This window comes from Cetorhinus maximus, chromosome 5, assembly GCF_964194155.1.
Source record: "Cetorhinus maximus chromosome 5, sCetMax3.hap1.1, whole genome shotgun sequence".
In the NCBI taxonomy this organism is placed as follows: domain Eukaryota; kingdom Metazoa; phylum Chordata; class Chondrichthyes; order Lamniformes; family Cetorhinidae; genus Cetorhinus; species Cetorhinus maximus.
In genome coordinates, this window is record NC_135883.1 from 80,017,517 (window position 1) to 80,044,249 (window position 26,733).

The 26,733-nt window shown below is 41.5% G+C and overlaps 1 protein-coding gene across 19 annotated transcripts in view; it reads left to right on the forward strand.

Annotated features, from left to right (window-relative positions):
- Positions 1–1,867: 1,867 nt before the first annotated feature.
- Positions 1,868–26,733, forward strand: part of epb41l2 (erythrocyte membrane protein band 4.1 like 2) — a 206,598-nt gene continuing 181,732 nt past the window's right edge. For 15 of the 19 annotated variants that reach the window (XM_078542095.1, XM_078542107.1, XM_078542109.1 and 12 more), the window contains exon 1: positions 1,868–2,064. The gene's annotated coding sequence lies outside the window, so the exon portion shown is untranslated. Of the gene's footprint in view, positions 2,065–2,311; positions 2,445–24,863; positions 25,010–26,733 lie in introns of those variants that run through there. The other 4 variants (XM_078542096.1, XM_078542098.1, XM_078542097.1 and 1 more) reach the window with 4 other exon arrangements.

Consider the following 26,733-nt stretch of genomic DNA (forward strand, 5'->3'; position numbering starts at 1 on the left):
GGTTTCCGTGTGGAGGTTATAGTTTAAAAAACACTCAAAATATTGTAATTAAGAGACCAAAAAAAGATTGTTTCCCGTCACACCTGCAAATCTGTTAAACCACGTTGAGACACCTCTCTCCCACCCCCACAAGCAGCGCAACTGGAAGTACTTGCATAAAAGTAAAAAACTGCGGATGCTGGAAATCCAAAACAAAAATAAAAATACCTGGAAAAACTCAGCAGGTCTGGCAGCATCTGCGGAGAGGAACACAGTTAACGCTTCGAGTCCGTATGACTCTTCAACAGAACTAAGTACTTGCAGTATAGTGGCGGGAGAGCTGTTCAGGCAGAAGGTTTGATGTATAGACATAAAATATGGGGGCAAATTGCAGTCACGTGGAACCTCGACTACACACAAATTTCCGGGATCTTTTAACCCCCTTAATCGTTTTGCGTGCAAGTTACACGTATGTTTGGGCAGAAGTGCGGAGGATACTCCAGGTCAACATGCCTGTCGTTTTACCTTCACTGTTGTAGCTTATTCCTTTCCTATTTTCATCAATTTCTGTTTTTCGTTTTGATTTATTACCAGTTGTTGAAACTGCGTCATGTTAACCTGTTATCATGAGAAAGCCCAGGGGTGCAGCCTAGAAAATAACTTCATTAATGTTACAGGCTATTGGCCACAGTCTCAGAATTTAACCAACGAAACGTATGAATTAAATTCTGCTCGTTGTCGAACATGCTTTTTTATTATTGTATTTATTTTCACTGGAAAGGCCTTTGTGACATGACAAGCAAGTCTCCTGTTTTGCTCCATTGCCCATGGGTATCAGAGACTTGGCTGTCAACACGAATTAGCAGCGAAGCGTACTTTCAGGAATCATATTTAACGTTCCAGTTCAAGGTTTAAATCGTGGTCAATGTAAAACGTTTACAATATTGGATTGTTAGGTACAGACAACATAATTCAGTTCATTAGAAGATTCAGGGAAAATATGACTTTGCAATTTAGTACCAGTGAAAAGTGTTTGCTGGCACTATTTTAATTGTCGGCGATTATGTTTTCGTTTTTCTCTTCTATATAAGTTTTTTTTGTATTTTCGTTTCTTAATAATCACATTTTACTACAAGTATAATTCTCTACAGGTTCTCCACAGAAGTGGTAGGAATCGCCAACCATAACGACTATTTTAGACAAAACGGCAAACTAAACGACAGAAATATTGGTGGAATAACAAGACAGCAATTGAAAATAAATTATGAATTTAGAGAATTTTGGAAATGAACTGGTGGGGTGGGGTGGGGTGGGGAAGCAAACAAGTGTAAATTTAAGCAACTAATTAATTGCAACAACCCAGATTGACGCCCAAGTGCTTTAAACCGGTTTGTTTTTGCTTTTGACAGTTTTGGAGCTCGGATTAAAACACCTCCCAGTCAGGCTGGTACTTCGTTAGGACCCACCACCATATGTGTTGATTTCTGGTTTCACTCCCTGGCCAGTTACATACTATGAGCTGTCTCCAGACGGTGAGGAGCTTCCCACCTCTCCCTGAATGTCTCAATCAAACTGCACTTTCCCACGCCTAACTGATGATTTGATGATTGACAGAAAAATGAGCTACTGAGAAAGGAGCAACTTTACAATCGACTAATAACGCCTTGAATAGAAACCAATGATCCTGGCGTCAAGAGGCAGGGACCCACGTCGGTGCAGCAAATGCGATTGCCCAATGATGAATGAGGGGCTAGGAGGCGGGGCTTAGCGCTGAAACAAGCCCCTCTTCCTCCTCCTCCTCAGTGAGCCTATCAGACGCTGAGCCCCGCCCCCTCAGTGGGGGTTGATGTCTGCCGCTGAGCCCCGCCCCCTCAGAGAGGCTGAAGTCGACCGCTGAGCCCCGCCCCCCTCAGCCACCGTGGAAACTCAATCAGTTTAGCGCGCGCTCGAGGGAAATTTCAAGTGTGGAGTGAGTGCGCGCGCGGTGTGTTTACCGCTGTCGGCACCGAGAGAGGGAGCGACCCCCCGGGCAGGCGGGTAAACCAAAACAGCAACACCGGCAGCAGAGCCAGCGGCTCCGAGCAGGTAACCGGCGCGGGGATCGGGCTGACGGTAGAGTTGAGGACGGGTTGCCGGTGACGGGATGTGGGGGAGCGGTGGCGGTGCTACCGCACGGAGCCAGTCTCTCCGGGGGGGCTTTACTCCCGCTGTCTGTCTTTCCCCAGCAGCGCTGGCGCCATTTTGAGCGGAGATTCTTGTTTTTTACTGTTTTTTTCGGTTTTATTTTCATCTACTCTTCCCCCCTCCCCACCCACTAAAATGGAAGATTTAGGATTCCGTGTCTCGAATTGCCAAATAGTAAAAAGCGGAAAAATCCTCCCCCTCCTCCCTTAAGAGTGAGTGTCCACCATCCAACTCCTCCATCTGATCTGTGTTTAAAGAGGGGATGGTGAGTTTTTTCTAAAGTAAATGTTAGTTTTTCTTTCTGAGCGGATTTCTCTTATCATTTTGCCGCTGGCTCTGTAACGGTGTCTTGTCAGTAGCGGCATGTAGAGCAGTCAGTTAATCCGCTTTTAAAGACCCGCGTCTAATATTTGTCTTGCCCACATTCACGCTGAGATTGGCAAACCACAATTAATTGCAAAACAACTTTACTTGGGGATTTTTAGATGAAATTCTTGTCCTGTCGTGCACTCTTAAATTCCATGTTGACTGTCCTGCGATTAGACAGTGTAACAGCTTGTAGGTACAGATTTACTGAAGCTGATAGTGTTCGCGCAAGAAAAAACGCTGGATTAAAAAAAAAATCCTTTTTGGCGGATGGATGAAATTTAGCTACAGTGATAAGTAGAATAAAGCAATTTTTTAAAAAGTGAGACTCTGTTGTTGAAATGCGAATCCGATCCCACATTTTTCCAGTGACTAGTTGACTCCAAACCGAGTCTCGTTCCTTGGCTCCTGAACTGTGCTATTTGTTCATCACTTTCATACAGTTATTTGGTCCAGACAACTTGTTGCTCTTGGATTTTGTTTCATCATCCCATGAATGTACTCCTCAAAGAACTGCGTTGTCTTTATTGATACATTTCCTGCATTCAATTTTAAGCATTGAACCTACTTTTTGTTCCACGTGAAAGCTTATTACGTTTTGTTCGCATTATGCAGTACACATGTTGTTCAACAACAGATGTTTTCATTTCGAATGCTATTTTGTATACAGGGGATGAGATTAATAGACGGTGTATTCGGCACAAGACAATAACAGGTTGAGAGAGAAACTGTGACGTTATTTTATTGAAGGGATTCGAGAATGTTTTTGTCACTAGATGTTGATGTGCACTCAGATACATTTACAGAATTATTGTCCTCCTGATGTATCACGTTGGCTGCTTTTTAACAGCATCAACTTGTTGTTTACAAAAGTTTTAACAGCAACACCACCCATATCACTTCACAGGAGCAGTGGAGGAAAAAATTAGATAGATTAGAAGCTACATGTGCTTTGAAGGTTCTGGAAGCTGGGTAGAGAGGGAGCATAGCAGAAGGGCTTGGAAGATTCCACACTGCAGCTTTATGGTGGCTGAAAGTTCAGAAACTGATAATGAATTGGAAAGCTTGGAGAACAGGAGCACATAGCAGACCAGAGTCAAAAGAGTTTAAGTGCAGTTTGAGACTTGAGGTTATGGAGGTAGAGGGTGGTGAGGTCTTGGAGGGATTTGTGATTGAGGATTCTTAGACCTGTTTGCCAGGGAATGAGGATCCTATGAAGATCAACAATCTCAGGAATGATTGGTGGGGTGGGATTTGATATGCAATATGTTGCAAGTGGTAAAGTTTGGGATGGGATGAAGCTCACACGGGATTGAGTTTATGAATTTTAATTTGACTCCGGGGGTGGCAAGTGTGGATGAAATAGGGGTGGAAATTGGTGCTCTTGCTAATGAACAGGACTTTGAAGCTTAAATTAGTTGAAATAAAATGTGTGGTTACATATTATCATTCAACCCTGAGAGGCAGCTGTAGAGAGCTAGAACCAAAGTTTGTGAAGGGACAAATAACTTGATCTTGCTCTTGCCATTGCTCAGCTAGGCATTGTTTTGTTAATAGCACAGTGGTAATTGAGAGGTGGTGAAGAAGTAAAACTTAGTGTTGTCAGGATTCTTATGGAAGCTGTCTGCATGCTTGTGTCCGAGCAGAGTAAAAAGGCTCAAAGAAAAGTTGTACCCCCACCCTAACCCCACTGTCAACTTTGTGTTCTTGTCAGAATAGTAAAACAATGGAAGTTCTCATTATGTAATGGGGTGGGAGGGTTAACAAATGAGCAAGCTTGCATTTTCTCCTGCTGAAACTATTCTGAAGTATATGTAGGTATCATGTAGGTACTACTTTATGTTTCTTCACACAAGTCATGTGTTTTATGCTTTTATGCATATTATGTCAATGAAAATGTGATTGGATCTGTATTTTGAATGAAAATGTTTTAAAATTTAATAATCAATTGTCTGGCTATGCACATACAAGCTGTTACATTGTCTGATTGCAGAACAGTCAACATGGAATTTAAAAATGCATGATAGGACAAGAATTTCATGTAATGTCCCCAAATAAAATTGTTTTGCAGTTAATCATGTTTCACAAATCTCAGCGTGAATGTGGGCGAGGCAAATATTAGACACGGGTCTTTAAAGGCAGATTAACTGACTGCTCTAGAACCAAGTGTTGTATTTAGGCACAGTGGCTGAGAAAATATGGAATAATTGGAGCCAGGTGCACAAAGATAATTTGATCCACAATTTAAAATCATATATTCTATCCTTATTCTTATGTAATACTCCTTTATGTCTATTTTGGAATAATGAAATAGTGAAATGTCAGCTAACCTGACTAGAGTCATTTGGAGTTTGGGTGATTCTCTGCAGTACAGACTGCAGAGCTATCATCAGTGATCATCTTTATTTACTGCCCCCTTCACCCCACTGCCCCAGACACCCAAACCCCTGGAGCAGTGGTGCACCCACCCGACATTATTCTCACTTTTTCAGAAAAAGGGAGCGAATGGTAAGGTCTTAAATTATTAGTCAGTCTGAAGGCCAAGGAGCTGCAAAGCATTCCTTGACCTTAAAGGCAAAATACTGCGGATGTTGGAAATCTGAAACAATAACAAAAAATGCTGGAAAAACTTGGCAGGTCTGACAGCATCTGTGAAGAGAAAGACAGAGTTAGTGTTTCAAGTCCGTATGACCCTTCTTCAGATCTCCCTTGAGCTTCATTGTTTTTAGTCTTCTATATGGTTCCAGAGCTGGGAGTAGAACATAAAATTTGTGGTATGTGGCAGGGAGCTTGGAGTTAAACATGCACATAGAAAGGTGTTGTTAGTGAAATGGTCAGTTAATCTGTGTTTGGCCTCTCTAATGCAGAGACATAACTGAACTGTGTATATCTTGAGGAAGGTTGTCAGAAAGCAGGGTGGGTGAGGAGGTTAGTGGCCAGGTGTTGCATCTCCTGGACCATCCATGGGATGGGATGGTCGTGAGGGATCCTCAGCTGAGGAATTCGGAGTAAATTTCCAAACATTAAGTGTGGATGGTGATATAGTAATAGATATGACAGAGACCGGGAAGCTGGGAGAAGGGAATTGAGTGCTTGCAAATTTGATTTGATAATGCTACAATGAAGCATCTTGAGACATTTTACAATGTTAAAAAACACTATAAATGCAAGTTGTGTGAAGGAAGTGGAGTGGCAGAAAATTAATCGATACCTGTGGGAGTCAGTGAGATTGTAATAGATGTCAGTGGAAAGCATATCAAGTCTGGAAAGGCAAGAGTTAGAAATTGACTTTGTAAAAGTAAAGAAAGACATGATTTAAGAGATATCCGAGATCATGATGAAAGTAGGAGGCAACACTGACACAAGTGATCAGAGTAATGGAAAGGGAGGGGTACTGAGTAGGACTGGAAAAAAGAATGCTCCAAATGTATGACAGAAAGTCAGGTATAACTTGGAAACATGCAGATTAATAAATATTCAAAATCCTCATTTATATTGAAAGAAGGATCCTGCTTCTTGTGGCACTCTTCTGTGAAATTACTCTTCCCCAGTGCACCTCTTGCCATCTGAAAAAACATTCCCAGCTAATCCTGATGCTCACAGCAAGCAAGGACCCTGCAGGAGTGCTATTTAAAGGGGTCAGCTCTGTACAGGTTAGTGGCTGGTTTGCCTTTTTGGGATACTGGTTATCTTCTGGGTTGGTCTTTTGGCTATGTTTTCCATTGCCGCAGTGAATTCTCACTTCAGAGCAACTTTGTATACTGGTACTGCACTGTTTTTGTCTACCTTGAAAACAGTTATATTCTAGCTTTGGGTGGACTGGTAGGCCTGTCTTTGTGGGTGTAAGATGAGGGGAGGCAACACAGAAGTCAGGAGAGAGAGCAGTAGTAGCTTGGGAGAGCGACTGGTAGTGTTCAAGGAAGGCACTACCCAGGAGGCCTTAACTACATCGTTTTTGAGGGAACCTTGTCATACCTCAACCCCTTGGGCACTGTACACATTGCACCTCTGTGTTTCACCAAAAAGGATCTATGTCACTTGCAGCAGTTCAACTAGAGCCTCAGACTTGGGTGTAACAATCCTGCTGTAGCTATCAACATTACTGTGATTCTTAACTTTTACCCCAGGGTTTGTTCCAGACTACAGTTGAGATAAGCAATATCTCTCATTTAGCTGCATCGGATAGGTCTATGCCAGGAGGAACACGTACATCGCATTCCCAATGAACGGAATGAAACAGATCAGAATGAGAACACCTCAGGCTTTGCTTTCATTGCAGACTTCCCCTGGGTCTAAGGTGCTGTAAGTGGCATTTGCATTGCTTCGCATGGTCCCCATTATATTTCTCAATACAAAAGGATACCACTCCCAGAATTTGTGAGCAGAAGCAGCATATGACGCAAACAAGAGCGACAGAATATTCTGTGCAAAGCCCCAACACAGACTGGAGCTGGAATCTTTCATAATCTGAGCCATTGTGTGCAAGCTTGCTGGCAGGCTGCTTAGTGCTCCTGCCATTTCTGGTCTATACTCATCAGACAACTTTGGTACACTGGACCCTCAAAGTGAGATAGAAACAAGAATGTTCATGTTTAAAAAAAGGAGAACATAAACTCTGTGACATCTGCTGCATTGCCAGTTGCCATAGTTACTTCTCACTCCTGCCCATGATGGCCAGCACATTGTCTTCCAGGATGGCAAGGGCTTGCAGGCAAACTCTGCCTCATATGGTCATGCCCTCCTGCTGCCTGTTAGCTGTGACTTTCTTCTGTACGAAGAAGGGAGTGTGTTGGTAACAATCTTGTGATGTGATTTTAGAATGGACCTGTCATACAATAGCAAAGATGCTTTGTGGAAGGTGAGAGGGTTGGGTAAGAGAGAGACAGAGGATTAGCAGCCGGAATGCAGTGTGGTGCAATGATTGTTAGAAAGTAAAGAGAAGCAAGGGAAGGAAGTGTTGAGAGTGGTGTGACTGTAGGTGTGAGGAGAGACTAATTGAGGTGAGAGATAACATCTGCTGAGGACATGAAACCTTTATCCAAAATTGAAGCCAGGTTCTTGGAGCTAAGTTCTGAGCATTAATTTCCTCAACCAACTCTTCCCATTGGCATAGGTATTGCCTGGAGGGCAATGGACTATCAAGATCTCCTTTCTCCCATCTACTTTCTGGACCAGGGGCTCCATCATTTCTGGACCTCTTGCAGCTATCTGTCGACTTTCAAAATTACCCTGGTGCCTGCCGCCCATTCAAACGTCACACTTTAAGAGCTGCTAGCTGTCTTTTTAAATGCCATCAGAGAAGCCTGGTTCCCTTTCCCCCAACATCCCCCAAACACTTGTGCAGCCAACAAACAGTATAAGAAATGTCGTCAGCGCGCCTCACCCATAATAAGCTGTCAGGAAAGATTTATGGTTGCCCAGCCTACATGAGCAGATATATGAAATAGGTGAGATTGAATTTGTAGGTCCCTGGTTTTTACTTCTTTGATCGCTCTCCTTGGGCCTTTTGTTGACCATTGTCATTTCTGCTATTTAACCATCTCTTGTTTTCCACTTTAAACAATTTATAGATTATTCTCTCTTTCTATTTTCTTTTTCCCTTCCCCTCTCCTTCTGATCCTATTAAATAGTTGTTCATCTGTGTTACCTTCTAGTTCTGATGACCGGTCAATTACTGAAATGTTAATGTATCTGGTGTCTCCATGGTTGCTGCCCGGCCTGAGTTTTTCCAGCATTTTTTAGTCGAATTTTCATTGTATCTGGACTTCTGAACTTGTACCATTAGTAATTCATCTGGTGTTATATAGGTCTGTCACTGTTACAATTGGGACAGTTTGTTGATTTGGTGATTAATGATGTGTCAAACAAGCAGTACATTGGGCCAGCATTAAAGTATATTGGTTTATGTGAGATTTTCTTCTCATGGATTTATAGTATTCAGGCTCCAGCTCAGACTGATAGCTGCAGTTCAGTTTTCAGAAATATAGTACTCTTTATGTTGCTTGATTGAAACTGTCAATAGTGGTGCTGGGGATGGAGCTCTGAACAGTACTGTTAACAGTTAAAGGGCCGAAACTTCTGAGCTCCAGGGCGTCGTATTGGTGTGGGTACTCCAAAGGTGTGCTAGGAACCCTCTCTCGGAAGTTCACAGGTAAGGTTTGCACGGCAATTGTCCGGAAGTGCAAAGCCCAATCGCCCTGCACTGAGAACTATCTGAAAATGCGATTTAAATCACAAACTTCGAATGATTCCGATTGGGTTACACCAATGGTTACCTGACAAAGTTAGAAGAATTAAAACCTCTTCTAACTTCTGAGTAACTAGTGTACAGGCCCACAGGACTCCTCCGACATCCTTGATTGTCCCCCCGCAAGGCCTGGTCCAGCCCAACTCCCAACTCCAAACTGTTCATCCCCACACCCTCCAAATCCTACTCACTTGGCTTATACACTTACCTTCACCCCTGGCTGGGCAAGGACCTTTAAACTTCAATGGACCTTTAACTTACCTGGTTTACGGCAGCTAGTGCTGTAAAAAAGGGGGTGTGGCCTCCCCTTTGACAGAGCCATACTCAACGCTAGGCCCTATGTGTTGCCCTACCCGGATCTCATCAGGCCTGAGTTGGAAGGTTGGGCGAGACAGAATGGAAAACAAATTAAGGTAAGAAAATGAGGAGTAGAGTGGCAATCCAACGCTGATTGCCAATCTGGGGAAGTTCAGGGCCAAACTTTTCAGAGCACTGACTTTAAGATTCGGGTACTTGGAGTCTTTGCTGCCATTGGACTTCTGTATTTAATGACTTGCTATCCTGTTACTTTCTGTTGTCTTGTATGTAATGTGGAATGTTTATCTTTTTATTTTGTGTACTTGGAACTGTCTGGGATCTTAGATGGGTTTTCCTGGAAGTCTTAACATCTGCAGGAGAACTCCATGCAAGAACCCTTGAAAGCCAATTATTCAGAGAGTGGGTGGGAGGAAATGCTGGTCTCAGCTACCAGAAATTAATGTAAATGTTTTAAGACGTGTCCAGCAGAGCCATTGAACCGTCAGAACACCTTATAAGTTGGGTTTGGGACTCCATAGGGTGTCAAATTCAAATAGTGAGAGACTGCTTCAGGGTATCTCTTCTTTGCTCTGAAGTCAGGTCAGGTTCTGATTCTGTGCTTACAGTAAATCTGTGCGTAAATGCATCCTGATTAAATTTACTGACAATGCTGAGCTCTACAATCAACAATTTGGAGTTGTAACTGTTTTATTGTGATACAAATGTGGTTTGAAATAGAAACTAATTTGGAAAGAAATGTTTATAGTTACTCGAGTTGCTCGGCATGTACATGACTGGGTCCAATTATTCAAAAAGTATGGGGAAAGTAATATTACTGTAGCTTGTCATTATGCTATAGACTTTTTTGCTGTACAGCTTTAAGTCTCCATTTTTATCCTTTCATCATTACTATCCTCACCACATCTCGACATACCTACCTCAAAACAGCAAAAGAGACTTTTTAGAAACAATTATTGAATGCTGGCAGAAACAGTTGAAAGTGATAGTTAATGCTTTTTTTTGCTGATATTTTAATCTAAATTTTAGAGGTAGCATTATGACTGTTTGGAAAGACACCCAAGAACAAACTTAACTATCTGTTTTCGTATATTGAATATTCCATTTGAAGGCCAATTAAGTGATCTAAATAGCTGATTTATACTGCAGCAATGACAGAAAAAATCAATATCTGATTTGATACAGCGCTAAAGAGGTCTATGGTAGTAAATGCCAACAGCTATTAAGTGTTTTCTAACCTTTGCGTTGGTATGTAGAACAATGTGTATAGCAAAGCTGAATTGGCTAAAAATTCTTGATTTCCATGACAATTATCTGCTCCTTGGCCTCCATCAATGGCACTCTCAGGCTCCTTCTGCACTTGTGTTTCCAATGTATCCAGTTTCAGAAAATGAGAGTTTGTGTCTTGATTTCGTTTGTTTCACATTGAATGGGGAGTTGGATGCCCCTCTGTATCTTGAAGCTCCTCCACATCACTTTCTAAGTATATTTACTGAAAACTAATTATGAAGACTCGTTTCCCTTCCTCATTGAATCATAGGGTCACAGAATGGTTTCAGCATAGAAGGAGGCCATTCATTTGACATGTCGTATTCTTAGAAAGAGCCCGGCATGAACAAGTCAGCTAGTCCACCTGCCCCACTACCCCCACACTGTTTCCTCGTAGCCCTGCAAATTGTTACTCTTCAGGTGCTTATCCAGTCCCGTTAGAAAGCCTTGACTGAATTTATCACTCAGGCACTGTATTCCTGATCCTAAGCACTTGCTGCATAAAAAGAAATGGTGGTGGCCCCTGGCTCTCAAACCTTCCACCAATGGGAACAGTTTCTCCCTATCTGCTCTGTCTAAACCTTTCATGATTTTGAACACCTAATCAAGTCTCCTTTCACCCTTGCCTAGGATGAACACCCCCAGCTTCTTTAACCATATATCTGAATTCCTCATACCTGGAACCATTCTGCTCCCTGCCTAAAGCCTTCACATCCTTCCTAATGTGCGGTGGGCACAATACTCTAGTTGAGGCTGAACCAGTGTTTTGTAAAGATTCATTGTAACTTCATTACTTTTATACTCCATGTTTTTATTTATAAAGCCCAGGATCGTGTATGCTTTTTTCACCACTTTCTCAACTAACCTTGCCACTTTCAGTGATTTGTGCACATATATCTTGGTGCACTGTGATCCTGCATCCACTTTCAAATTGCAACCTTTATTTTATAATACCTCTCCTCGTTATTCCACCAAAATGTGTCACTTCTCTGCATTAAATTTCATGTGCCATATATCTGCCCATTCCACCACTCTTGTCTATGCCCTCTTAAAGCCTATCACTACCCTCCTTTCATTTCACAATACTTCCAAGCTTTGTAACATCTGGAAATTTTGAAATTGTGCCCTGTACACCCACCCTCTCTTGGAACTCCTTAGTTCAGCCTTCAGTCAGCCATCCATGTTCTTGGCCTTACCTGAAAACACTCAGCAATTTCCACTCTGTGTATCTTAAATTTCCTTTAAATAATGAGAGAGTAACTGACTTGGATAAGTTTCCTGTCTTTGTTATTAAAAGCAGCTCCCATAAAATTATAGACCTACATGACTTGGCAATGCCACTGCTTCCTGGAACCTGGGTTTAATGCTCCAGAGAGCAATTAGCAGGAGCCTCACCAGCTGTACTTGTGAAATATAAGTACACCTAAGTCACTACAAAGAGGTGTTCTTTGTGTGCTGAAGAGTTCTTCAAACATGAGCCGTACTAATCCCAAAAAAAGGCAACTTGAGTTTTCTTGCTGCAGTAGCCCTTTCAATGCTTTTTATCCCTTTTTCCTTGTGTTGTTTAAAGCACTTGCTTATCTTTATGATATTATGATTTTGGAAACCTCCTCTCTTTTGCTTCATTTATCTAAATGAGTCTCATAAAAAGATTAATGTAATGCTAACAAATTACATGCTAAGAGACTCACCATGATGGACTCTCACTCCTCCTTCTCGACCTGTCCGCAGCCTTTGACACGTTTGACCACATCACCCTCCTCCAACACCCCCCTGTTGTTATCCAGCTGGTTGGGGTTGCTCTCACATTGGCTATGATTAGAAAGATAAGGATGGAACAGAGTGTTACTTGCAATGGCGTTTTTTCTTGCTCTTACACGTTCCTTCAAGGCCCTCTATTTCTGCCATTTATGCTGTTTCTTGATGATATCATCCAATAGTACAAGCACTAGTTTTCTCATGTACATTGGTGACAGCAAGCTCTACATCACCACAACCTTTTCATTCTTTCATGGGATGTAAGCGTTGCTGCCAAGGACAGCATGTGTTGCCATCACTAACTGCCCTTGAGGAGGTGGTGGTGAGCTGCCTTCTTGAGCTGCTGCAGATATTCTGGTGCAGGTGCACCCACAGTGCTATTAGGAAGGGAGTTCTGTGATTTTGACCCAGCAACAGTGAAGGGAATGGCAATATAGTTCCAAGTCAGGATGGTGTGTGGCTTGGAGTGGAACCTGCAGGTGGTGGTGTTCCCTTGCATCTGCTGCCCTTGTCCTTCAGGTGGTAGAGTTTGCAGGTTTGGAAGGTACTGTTGAAGGACCTTTGAGTTGCTGCTGTGCATTAGTGGTGGAAAGAGTGAATGTTTAAGCTGGCAGGATAAGGTGCTGATTAAATGGGTTGCTTTGCGTATTTCCTTATGTGGCTTCCTGGATAGTGTAGAGCTTCTTGAGTGTTGTTGGAGCTGTACTCATCCAGGCAAGTGGAGAACATTCCATCACACTCCTGACTTGTGCCATGTAGGTGGTAACCTGGCTTTGGGGAGTCAGGCGGTGAGTTACTCACTGTAGAATTTCCAGCCTCTGACTTACTCTTGTAGCCACAATGTTTATATGGTCGGACCAGTTCCGTTTTTGGTCAATGGTAGCTCCCAGGATGTTGATTGTGATTTAGCAATGATAATGCTGTTGAATGTCAAGAGGAGATGATTAAATTATTTTTTTCTTGAAAATGATCATTGCTTGATACTTTTGTGGCATGAATGTTATTTGCCACTTATGAGCCCAAGCCTGAATATTTTCCAGGCCTTGCTGCATAAGGACATGGACTGCTTCAGTGCCTGGGGAGTAACAAATGGCACCCTTCTCAACTCCTCCACTGTCTCTTCATTATCAGACTGCTTTTCTGACATCCAGTGCTGGATGAGCAGAAGTTTCTCCAATTTAATAGTGGGAAGACTGAAACCATTGTTTTCAGTCCCTGTACCAAACTCCATTCCCCAGCATACAGATGCCACCCCTCTGACAACTATCTGAGACCAAACAAAACTGTTTGCAACCTTGGTGTTATACTTGACCCTGAGATGGGCTTCTGACCACATATTTGCACCATCACAAAGACCTTTTATTTCTACCTCCATAACATTGTCTGATTTCGCCCCTGCCTTAGACTGTGTATTCCAATGCACTCCTGGCTGGCCTCCCACAGTCTACCCTCTATAAACTTAAGGTTATCCAAAATTCTGCTGCTCATGTTCTAACTCGCGCCAAGTACCATTCACCTATCACCCCTGTACTTGCTGACCTACATTGGCTCCCAGTCAAACTAAATTTTGATTTCAAAATTCCCTTCCTTGTTTTCAAATCTCTCCCTGGCCTCCCCTCTCCCTATCTCTAATGTTCTCCGCATGCAGTACCCTCTGAAATACCTGCACTTCCCTTATTCTGGCTCCTTGAGCACCCCCGATTTGAATTGCTGCACCATTGGTGGCCATGCCTTCAGTTGCCTAGGCCCTAAGCTCTGGGATTTCCCCCTTATACTTCTTCGCCTCTCTATCCTACTTTATTCTTTTAAGACGATCCCTAAAATCTACCTCTGACCAAGCTTCTGGTCATCTGACTTAATATTTTCATGTGGCTCAGTGTCATATTTTGTTTCGTACTGTTTATGTGAAGCACTTTGGGGTATTTTATTACTTTGGAGGTGCTGTATAAATTTGAGCTGTTTCTTAAGGTTAAACAGATATACCATAACTTAGTTGACTGTTCAGTGTAGCTTTGTGGCATTTGTTGCAGGAAATGAGTTTGTTGCATTGCAGCATTTGTTTCTTTTATATTAGAGTTGTGGTTATATGTTTTAAGTTTTTCAATTTGATGAGCAGTTTCCTGCAGTTGGTTTGACTTTTATGTTTATATATTTTAGATATCAGTCATGTCCAGAAATATTTCAGATTCATTGTTTAGGAGTAGTTGCATTCTTATTGAGTATTAGTGGTTTTGTGTACCAGCTACAAGATGCGCTGCAGGAATTCACCAAGGCTCTTTTGACAGCACCTTCCAAACCCACGGCCGCTGCCATCTAGAAGGACAAGGGCAGCAGATAGATTGGAACACCGCCATCTAGAAGTTCCCCTCCAAATCACTCACCATCCTGACTTGGAAATATATCGCCGTTTCTTCATTGTCGCTGGATCAAAATCCTGGAACACCCTTCCTAACAGCACATGGACTGCAGTGGTTCAAGAAGGCAGCTCACCACTACCTTCTCAAGAGCAACCAGGGATGGGCAATAAATGCTGGCCCAGCCAGCGAAGCCCACATCTCATGAATTAATTAAAAAAAATGGAGGTAGAGTGAATACTGAATAAGGGCTTCCAATTTACCCAAATGTATGTTGTCTAAGTTGTGAACGAGGTGCTTTGTACTGTGTCTTTGCCATATCAGAAAATCTGGCACTGGACAGCCATGCTATGTTAATAAAACAGGGGTTGGTCATGTAATTGTCTTGTGTAATGTCTCTGATAGAGTGTCAGCTGTGGGTCAGTTGGTAGCACACTCACCTTTGAGTTATAAGGTTCAAGGCCCGCCGCAGGGCTTTGGTACAAAGATTAAGCTGGCACTCCAGTGCAGTACTAAGGGAGCGCTGCACTGTCTTTTGGATGAGACCTTAAACCGAGGCTCTGTCTGCCTGCTCAGGTACATGTGAAAGATTCCGTGGCATTATTTTGAACAAGAGCAGGGAAGTTCTCTATGGTAATCTGGCCAATATTTAGTTGAGTTTAGTTACTGCTTAAATTTGAGTCTTGAAATTAGAGCAATGGCAGTTTATTCAGAATGTTCCTTCTACCAGTAGATTCCAATTAAACAATCCCAGCATCAACTCCTGTTTAAATTGAGAAGTTGAATCTCAGGACCCTAATCTGAATGGCAACATAATAGAACGCAATACATTAAAAGGTGACTAAAAACTAATAAGTGTTATAAATATCTTGTGTTAATAGGTTGTTTAATTGCTACCAAAATCCACTGTATATCTCTGTGGTTTTGTAACTGACACAGATGTAGCGAATTACTTCTGGGAATGTTTTATTGCACATGTTACTGTATCACTGTGCATGGTGGCATCTTTGAAGTTTGGAGATATGAAATTGGAAGCATCCAACAACCCTTTTTTATGGCTTTGATAAATGTTTTATGTGTGATATATTGAAAGTGGGTAAAATGTACTGTCTGCTTAAGCAATTTCAAAGAGGGCACCTACATAATATCATTGGTGTAATGTAGAATGGTTTCTTGTGTTGTTTACCAATAAATTGACTCAGTTACCTAATTGTTATCTGTGTAGATAGGCTTATTTTAGTGAATAATTTGGCTCCCTTTTCACTTCTGGCACCAAACCTGGCAGTGGCTTTACTGTAATTGTGTTATGTCCTACACTAGGGTGTAGTTTTAACAACTAGCATTTTATGCACTTTGCTTTATTCGGTTTAATATAAGTTGTTAATTCGCCCACCAATGTAACCACACTTTTACAGCTATGCAGCTCTTCTTGTCTTTGCTTTGAGTTGCTGTGGTTTTAAAGGCAAGACAGGGGAGGACACATCACACTTCAATTTTAAACAGCTCTGTTGAATACAGGTTGCAGCACAGAAGGCTATTTAGTATCATGTTTATTCCATGAAAAAGTTGCATTTTTAAGTACAATAAACATATTCAACAACTTTCTACACATTCAATTTATATGGCTAATGTACTTGGGAACTTCCCATTTAATAATATAAACTGGCAATGTGGTATTTGTGTTACTGAAGTTGGAGAATGGAGCAGAGAAATTTGGTGTGAAGGATGAAAAGTGTGTCTTAAGTTGTCAGAAGAAACTGAGGTGGCAAGAAAATATAGTCACATCTCCCATAATCTGATACTGTGAAACACACAACTATATTTTTCCTTCACTTAAGTGTCTCCTGGGTAAAAGTTGTTATGTTTGGTTGCTTTTAATGTATGTATATGCTATATATTAAGTTATATTATAACATGCCTAGTTTGAGGGCTGAGTAGCCTACTCCTCCAAATTTGTTTGTATGTATGTATGCATGATTCATTCAACCAACAAGTTCATCAGATACTATTAAGATAGTTTTAATATGCTTGATGGGTGAGCTTTGGCCCAAATGAATTGGTTTTTTCTTGTGTTATTACAAATTGTTGGGTTACTGCCCATTTTAGATTTTGTGTTATACAATGGCCATGATCAAACTGTGATTTCACCCTGCCCGCACTCCCCACCTTTATAGTGACTCATTGACCGAGGAATTGCTAGACCTGTGTGCTGAGTGCATTGAATTGGAATTTTCCCGCTCACCTTTTGTATGGTATTTTTGTGTAGCAAATTGGTGGCAATGCAAATTGATGGTGTGGCGACATCAATTGGGCACCTGGGACCTCTTGAGTGTTTAGTTCAATGATCCGTCTCGTTAAACAATTAAATTTAAACGTAGAACAACAAACAGAGCAAGATACAGGAGGAAATAGGGTGAATTAGAGTCAAATTAGATACAGAAAGAGATATAGAGGAGGAAAGAGAGTGTCAAGCCAAACAGCAAAAAAAAACTTCTAAAAAAATTAATGAAAATTCAACCCTTCCCCACCCCTTAGGAAGCAAGATTCCTTGCTGTTCTCCATGATAGCTTATATGTAGGAAACTATAGAACAAGACCTTTTTAACAAAACCAGAATGCGTACATGTATTATGGAACCTCCTAAGAAGTTAATTTTGGCCTTGAATACAACCAACCCAAACCCCACACAAAGCATCACTACCTAACATTGCACAATAAAAACGATGGTAGGTTTTAGAAAATCCAAATGTGTAACATAATTAACCTATATGATTGATGTGAGAGGATTCAGGCAAAACCAGTAATTAACCTAATCCTTACGTCAGCACCCGGCTGTAATGGCACCAGGTTGAAAGAAAAAAAGTTCCAATTTCCAAACTTCACCTCTCTGTGACTGGTATTGTCTAAAGTACCATAGATTAATGACCAGTTATTAATTGATGCAGTCTCAGCAGATCCACGAAAGAACAAAACAGGTTGTGTTTATTGACAAGAATGCCACACACCGTTTAAGCTGTATAATCAACTCGATCAATAGACAGCCAGTATTACACCATGTTGAAGAAGTGTGACGGGCTAACTTAAAATATCTTGGTAACCAGGTAACTATATATATAATATATATATATTGGATTCTTCTTCCTCCAGAGTTTCCCTGATGTGTAAAATTGGATAACTATATATATGACCTTACACCATAGTTATGCTGTTGCCGTTGGCAGTTGGTGACATTTCTGTCCAGTTTCATATGTCATCAAGCCATCTATCTCTTCTTTTGTTTTCTTCCTGATACTTGGACTTTGGTTTGATCCAACAAGATTATCTTGCCTTGGTTTCTTTTTCCTCGGGCAGTATTGAAATTTCTTTTTCTGCTACTGTTTTTTCAAATATCCATTAATTGCTCATGTGAATAATATAACATCATAAACTAACCTTTTATAAAATGGAAGACCCAGAGGGACCTGAAGGCATGCTGGAGCCCATTGCATCTCCAGCTGACCAGTCTTTTTCTTGTAGAAAGTGCTTTTTTTTGTTATTTAGAGATTGACCAATCTCAAAACTGAGATGGACTGCATTAGTCTATAACGTTCTGGCAAGCATTGCAGTGGAATGGGTGTAAGGAGAGTATATTGCAGCATCAACACCTCTACTAGCTAAGTAGCTATTGCTTAGGACAATTAAAAATTGCACATTTTGGTGAATCTGACAGAATAGTATCTGTTCTATACTGTTGTCACATGGCTTACTTTGTGTATCTGTAGCAATATACTATAGGACGATATAGATTGAATTTGTCAGTTTAGTTTCATAGTTCTTTTATACTTGTGTGGTGTCCTTCATCTCAAATTGCTGTTACCAATTGTGATGGACCTGCAGTCGTCGATATTTCACCATAATTAGTGCTCTAGTTGTAGGAGGACAAAATCAATAATTGTACTGCTGGAGGCTTTATTATATGAGCGAATATAATATGAAAATAATCACATGGCAATCATTATCTAATTTCTTTTTTAAAACAGTGGTAACATTCCAAAGTTACATCTTTCGCCTGGTGTTTTGAGCAACTGTCTTCTGCCTTCCTCCTCAACCCTCACTGCCCCACTCTTAAAAGATTGATTGAAATTAATGGCAACAGCCCCATACCAGCTGAGGAACAAAGTGCCTCGTCTCCTCCCTGAAAATTGCCCTTGGTCTTGATGAAATGCAACGTCATGGGGAATTGACTAGTGCTTTACTGGCATAAAGATAACACTGACCTTTCTCTGAGCGAAGATTTCACTTAATCAAATTATTTTAAAAACAATTCATATCTTAAAATGTGAACCTGTGTTTAATTATTTACAAAACATCTCCTTCACTCACTCAAAAATGCAAAGTATAGTGTTATTTTTAAAGTTTTTATTACATTTAGTTTAGCACTCCATGGTGAACATAGAAAGTTGGTTGTTTCCTTTTTGTACTGTTAATCATACACAACAAATTCATTTAACTTTGTCAAGAGTACTTAAATAGAGCAGTTTTATTAGAACTAATATGCTTCTCACCTTACAATTCTCTATTACATCAATGCTCCTTGGCCTATTGCCTGTTTTCCATGCTCAACAAATTTAGTCCATCCAAAATTTTGCTCTCATCCAATATCACACTAAGTTTTGCTTACGCATCACCATCCTCCCTGATCTACATTGGCTCCTGAACACCAAAGCATCAGATTTCAAAATTCTCTTGGTTGTGTGTAAAAGCTCTCCATGGCTTTACCCTCTCCATCTGTAACTTCCAGCTGAATTATATTCCCCCAGTGACAAATTCTCTGTTCCTCTCACTCTGATATCTTGTGCAGCTCCACTGTTGGCAGCTGTGCCTTCAACAATCCAGGTTCCAAGAGGCAACATAATCGCAAGTGTAAAATAGTTCATACAGGCATTGTGTTTTTGTTACTGAAAAAAATCTTATGACAAATGCTATTATTGTTGTGTAATTAGTACGTATTATTTGTTAATATGAAGTAATTTTGCTCCAAACATTCAAATTATCCATAAGTTTGAATTAAACATAGCAAAATGCTTAAAAAAAATCAAAGGAAGTATTGAAATACACAATTAGAATTTGAGCACCGCAGAAGCTGCAAAATAAAAATTGAAATTTGAGCACTGTACAATAAAAGATTGAAATTTGAGTGCTGCACAATGCAAACTTCAGTCACCAGAAAAATGCTGTCTGATCATGATTTGTTCCCTGTTGATAGCACATTCTGTCCACAAAATAATTAGTGCAAATAAAAACTCCGCTCGTATATGTGACTTAGTTGTGCCACTTCCTCAGCAGTCATACAGAATTGGATGGCTGCTTATGGTCAAGGTGGCTCCTTTACCATGCTGAATGCATTTACTTGAGCTTTTTCCTCTCTCACCAGCGGGAGCAGCTTTCTATACGGCATTAACAATTTCTCAGTTGGTCAGCAATATGGAATCCATCACTTGTTTATCAACTCAAACTTGATGCAAACCTTGAGTTTACTAACAGGCGCAATAGAAGACTCATGCGCTCAAAAGTTTGTTATTTGTGTCAGTCGATGTATAAAATCCTTAGCTGTGTCTGATGCAGCCTCTTCCTCTGATAATTGGGTGAATTTAGTGTCAAAAGCTTGTTTGCAGTGGATTCTGCATGTAGGCTCAGGCACTTCATGCAGGACCCATAGCTGCTACTATTGAGGCAAATTTTCTGCCCTGTGATGCCATGCTGCAGTCATCCCTGAAAAGATGCATCTGTTATCAATGCCTTTTTGTTGTTTCTGTAGGTTGCAGCAACAACTTGCAGCTATATGGTTGTTTCATGTAGAAAAATATCCCAAGGTGCTTCAGAGGCACAATTGGAGTAGAAAGGATTCCCAGTCAAAAAAGGGGTGCACTGGAGAGTGGGATTTAATGAGGGCTTTCGCAATGGGAAGGGTAGGAAGTCTAGACCACAGACTCTAGAGCTCTAAAGGCATAGCCCAATATTGGAGCAAGGGAAGGGGTGATGCTCAAAGTTCAGCATCAAGCAACTTGGAATTTAGGGGAGAGGGTTGTTGGACAAGATGAGATGAGAGGTAGGGAAGAGGATGAAAATGAAGAAATTTTAACTGTTAGGAGTGAGGTTACCAAGGTGGAAATTGGCAGTCTTAGGTTCTGACCCCATATTCATCACTAAGCTCGATCAGATAGGGTGCCAAGGTGGCAAACTGTGTAGTCAAACTGGAGACAGTGGCCTTGGAGATGAGTAGAGTTGGTGGTGAGCTGAAGACACTGGCTTCAGTCTTTCCAGTGTGTTTGTAGGTGGATGAAATTGTTAAAGCTGGATGTTTTAAAAGACTTCTGAGGTAGGACTAGGTATTACCGAGGTCAACTTCCATAGTAGCATCATCCAAAGACCTTGTATGTAAGAGCATGTAGATGAGGCAGTGGAAGGGGGGGAAAGCATCAATGTTTGGAAGACTCCAAAGCTCAAGTGTTTGAGGCAGAAGAGCAGTTATTTCTAGTTCATGTGCATAACTCAATTACATTTATCCTGTTGTGATGAAAAGTCATCAACATGAAACATTAACTGTGTTTTTTCTTCTTCAGATGCTGCTTGACCTGCTGAATATTTCAGTGTTTTCTGTTTTTATTTCAGATTTCCAGCATCCACAGTATGTTGCTTTTGTACACCTATTCAATTGTTTGGCTTAAGGAATTGCTATACTAATATTTTTAATAAATGTGAAAAGCTCATTCTGAAGAAAATGAGAACTTGTGTGGCAATGTGCTTGTTAACAGCAATCTATAAGAATGTAGTTTTTGAGATTTTTTTTTAATGCATAAAGGAAATGCTTATAATTGTGCATATTTGTTCTCAGGCCCAATATGCTGACATGGTTTTGGTTTAACCGTGAAATCTTGCATTATTCAGTCCAGTCTTGCGAAAGAAAGAACTTTGATTTTATGTAGCACTTTTCACAACCTCAGGAGGTCCCAAAATACTTAACGGCTAGTGAATTACTTTTGCAATGTAATCAATGTTATAATTAGGGAACACTTGGCAGCCAATGTATAATGAGAAATGACGAGATAATCATGTATTTGATGGTTGAGAATGTTGGCCAGGACACTGGGAGAATTAACCTTCGAAAGTTTTGCGAACACCTGAGGAACCACACAAGGTTGTTGCTTATCATGCAGCACTCCCTCAGTCCTGTACTGAGGTGATGATGTAATGATCCGTGGTATCTCCATAAAAGCAGCCTGTGTCCTTTGCAAATGCAACATGGACACTGGTTTACAGTAGCTACTTTTGCTTAGGAAGACTGTTCTTTTTGAAAAGCTCAATGCATATGTTTGTCCAGTGATGACATAAATTAATATTTTATGTAACACATCTTCATAACACAAACCTGTGTTCCCAAATTTCAGAAGTGTATTGAAGAGTCCTGTGTCAAAATGTAAATGGTCGTATTTCATTCTTAGTTCAGGTTTTGATTTTAGTTGTGCTTAGGTCAGGAATTCCATAAAGTAGAAGATTATTTGGCCCATTGGAATTAAGCTTGGACCAAGGCTGTTCTTGATGTACTTTCCTATCAGAAAACTAACTTTGATCATGTACACTGATTTTCTTGAAGTCAGGAAAGCCTTGCATTTGTTTGCTTAACCCTTTGAGATCTATGTTAGGATCCCTGAACAGAAAATAAAACATTCTATAGATTTTGTACTAAATTTAGCACTCATTGTATTAATTTATAATGGAGTATTCTTCCAAAGAACAATTTGTGTACCTATGTCTTAATCTCTAATAAACTGAAGTACTAAGTCTGCAATGTGTGTTTTTAATTACTACATGGAAGAGAGAAATAAAGATTTTGAAAAAAGAAGTATCTGAACAATTTGTTTTAGGGCAAAATTAAACATATACTATTAAATTAAAAATGTAGTTGTTTTAAAAATACTTCGAAAGTGTGTCATTATTTTCTGCTCTAAATGGCGGACAACTCCATCATGATTCGAATAACTGTTTAAATTGTGACTTTGGCTAATGATCACATCCTGACCTGTTTCCTACCCCTTCGTACAATTTCTAGCTACATCTGTCATCAATTCTGTTCATTGTTTTTGAATTCTCGCATTTTTCTCAAATTTACAATTACGACTAGACTGATGTTTCCATCATATTTGTACACTTCCTAATGACTCTGTGTCAGTCCAGCTCAGATAGTCGTCCAGTTCTTTTGAAAACTAGGATCTAAAGGTTTGTCTTTTGAAGCCTGGATTCCTTCTCTTATCTAATTTGCAAGTTGAGAAACCCTGTTTAATTCCGTACTCTATTTCTGGTTTTACTGATGCTTTTGAGCTTATTAGTATTGCTTATTAGTTTTGGACTTTTATTCTATCTGCGCACTTGTGTGCCCATAATTTTATTTGCCTTAAGGCCTGTAATTATCTAGTGTATCAGTTGTTGCAGGGGGTGGATTATTGCAGTGGCTTTTCGCTTGGAATTGGGGCAATTCAGTTCAAATTACTGGGCTTTGACATCTGCATGGAATTCTCAATCAGTTCCGGGAGTGGACGCACAACATAGATCCCCTTAATTTAGTTGTCTAAATTGGCAATCTCACTAGTATGGGAAAATGTTAAACTAATGCAAGGAAGCATGTCCTTCTGGGATTCATGCTGAGAGGATGTTTCCCCTCATGAGGCAATCTGGAATCAAGGGATATAGTTTCAAAATGAGGGGTCTCCCATTTAAGATTAAGGTGAGGAGGAATTTCCTCTCTGAGGGTTTTTAGTCTTTGGTATTCTCTTCCACAGAGAGCAGTGGAGGCTGGGTCATTGTCCTACTCAGCCTTGAATATATTCAGATTTTTGATCTACAAGGGAGTCCAGGATTATGTAGGGCAGGCAGGAAAGTGGAGTTAAGGCCACAATCTGATCAGCCATGGTCGTATTGAATGGCGGAGCAGGCTCAATGGACTAGAAGGCCCACTTCTGCTCCTATTTCTTATGATCTTATTTTCTGAACTGCACTACCACCCTCTCATAGGACTCAATTCATCACAATGCCCCTAACACTCACTCACCAACAACCTCTACCAATCAGGACTCTTAGTTGACATTATTATGTGACATTGCACCCTCAAACACTTTTTAGCGATTCATTTACAGGATATGGGCATCGCCTGCTGGCCAGCATTTATTGTCCGCCCCTAATTGCCCTTGAGAAGGTGGTGGTGAGCTGCCACCTTGAACCACGGAACGGCGATATAGTTTCAAGTCAGGATAGTGAGTGGCTTGGAGGAGATCTTCCAGGTGGTGGTGTTCCCATGTGTCTGCTGCCCTTGTCCTTCTAGATGGTAGCGGTCGTGGGTTTGGAAGATGCTGCCTAAGGAACCTTGGTGAGTTCCTGCAGTGCATCTTGTAGATGGTACACACTGCTGCTACTGTTCGTCAGTGGTGGAGGGAGTGAATGTTTGTGGAAGGCGTGCCAATCAAGTGGGCTGCTTTGTCCTGAATGGTGTCAAGCTTCTTGTGTGTTGTGGGAGCTGCAATCATCCTGGCAAGTTGGGAGTATTCCATCACACTCGTGACTTGTGCCTTGTAGATGGTGGACAGGCTTTGGGGAGTCAGGAGGTGAGTTACTCATAACAGGATTCCTAGCCTCTGGACCTGCTCTTGCAGCAACAGTAATTATATGGCTAGTCCAGTTCAATTTCTTGTCAATGGTATCCACCAGGATCTTGATAGTGGGGGATTCAGCGATGGTGATGCCATTTAATGTCAAGGGGTGATGGTTGAATTCTCTCTTGGTCATTCATGCCACATAAGTGCCGGGCAATGTTACTTGCCACTTGTCAGCCGAAGCCTGGATATTGTCCAGGTCTTGCTGCATTTGGATGCGGACTGCTTCAGTATCTGAAGAGTCGCGAATGGGGCTGAACATTGTGCAATCATCAGCGAACATCCCCACTTCTGAAATTATGATGGAAGGAAGGTCATTGATGAAGCAGCTGAGGATGGTTGGGCTGCCGGCCTAACACCCACACCACACTGCACCCACTGCCAGCTATTGAACCATAGTAGCCACATCACCAAAACAGGTTGCGCAACACTCACTGATGTACTTCCATCTTTCTGGCAGGATGAGGTGGCGCACAACTGGAGGCTACAGTAGGTAACTGGAGGGGTAGAGGTGTGCCAGGGAGGAGACGGTGCTGGCTGCTGTTCATGGCCAGAGAAAGCTTTAAAATCCCACAATGTGTGCTCCTACCTAATATTTTTCACATCCTACACCCTCTTCTGATTTATAAGCTGCAGCTGGTATAAGCATGCACCAGTTTCTCCTTGCTTCCCTTATCACAACCTTTTTCTTGTGTCTTTCTCATTTCAGATACTCAAGAACTGCAACCTGACCAGGCACTGGAGGAACAGCAAGAAGAGAGTGAGGATGAAAACCTAGCTCCATCACTTGATTTCACACTCGCAGCCACCAGCTCAGATACTGATATTGCGTGCATCTTAGAGGATAAATTAGAGGTGGGAGCTGCACATTATGATTAACTAAGCATGAGTGGGCTTTCCCCACAGCAAGGATAATGTAGCTGCCAGCTCGCTGGAAAGTGAGGTTGCACACTAGCTCTGCTGCAGAGGATTAAGATGAGTTCTTCGGGGCAGCTTACAGAAGCAAATTGATGGGTATGCACACCAAAACTCTGGTGCGTTTGACTGCAAGATTTCTGGCAGGCTTCCAGTGTCATGGAGTATGGAGGAGCCTGGCAGAAACTTGGCACAGGGTTTATTTAGGGCTTGGAGCTCATCCTTTCAACCCTGGAAGTGGTGACCAACTCCACAGGCACACTTGTGATCCACCCATGATGGAACATCTGAAGGCTGATTTATCTGCTTGCAGTAAAAGCAGCTTCCACCAGAAGACTGAATGCAGTGGAAGCTCAGACTGAATTCATGTAAGCATAGATTGAATTCATGCAAGCTGAAAACGCTGTCATCATGGTTGTGGATTATCATGTGAAAAAGACCTTGCAGGGTATCACAGGAATCCAGCAATTTGTCGAACAGGATTGCTGAGACACTGCCCTTGGTGAGTGGCAGTGGTTCCATGCATGAGCATGAACTTGCTCCTCTCTCAGGAAGACAGCATTCCCAGTCCTAATCCTGCCACTCATTTAGCCAAGCAGCCCAGACTACTGCCCATGCTGAGATGGTACAGCCTGCAGCTGTGCCTTCCAAGCCCTGAGCTTCTTGAAGTTAGTCTCCAAAGTCATCTGAAGTCTCCTTCATTTCTATCAGCCGTGCTACAGCGCACAGAAGCCAGGCACTAATTGAATGTGCAGGGTGATTAGTTTTGTATGCAATATGAAAGACTTGATTTATAAAGTTGGCATGGAATGACTATTTTGTGGCGGCTTTTATTATTGCTTTATGGCCAAAATAATGCTGAGGATCAGTTACAGTGGAAAGGTAAGATGTGACACTGGTGAATGGGGAATTGATTTGAGGTTATTCAACTCATAAGTATTCTATTTGATGAGTTCTTAGACTGCATGGCCAGAAAGGGGTTCCTGATTTGTTTAGTCTCTTCCTCTGCCTCCTTGTGCTCCTGCCCTTAAGCTTCTTGGTATATAGCTGGTGGTAAGGGCTGTGCCTTCATGATGTCGAGTTTGTGTAGCATGCAGCGAACCATGCCTAACCTTGACACCTGCTCTGCTGAGTACTGCAGGACTCCTCCAGAGCAGTCCAGGCAGCAGAAACATCATTCCATTGTGCCAGTGATATCACGTTTCGTGTGGAACCGTGGCTTGCATTGTATGAATGTGACTGACATTTGAGTGGATTAGGAATTGGAGTCATCAGCCATGTAGTCAGTTGTTGGCCCTATGCCCAGGATCCACCTTTTGGTTTGCCAGTGTGGCTCATGAGCAACCACAGTGGACTGCTGCAGAATGGAGGCATCATGACTGCTGCCATATGGTCACACAGCAGCCAGATGTTGAGGGAATGGAGCCAATTTCAGTTGTTATAAGAGCAGAGTTGATGTGTGGTGCCCACAAAGCAATGTGATATTACAGTATACAGTTGTATTTAGAAACATAGACTGCTTGCAGCACAGTAGGAGGCCATTTGGCCTGTCATATCTGTGCTGGTTGTTTGTGATAGCAACTTGGTTAGTGTCATGCCCCCTTGCCTGCCTTTTCCCTGTAGACCTGAAAATAATTTCTCTTCAGATCACTATTTAATTCCTT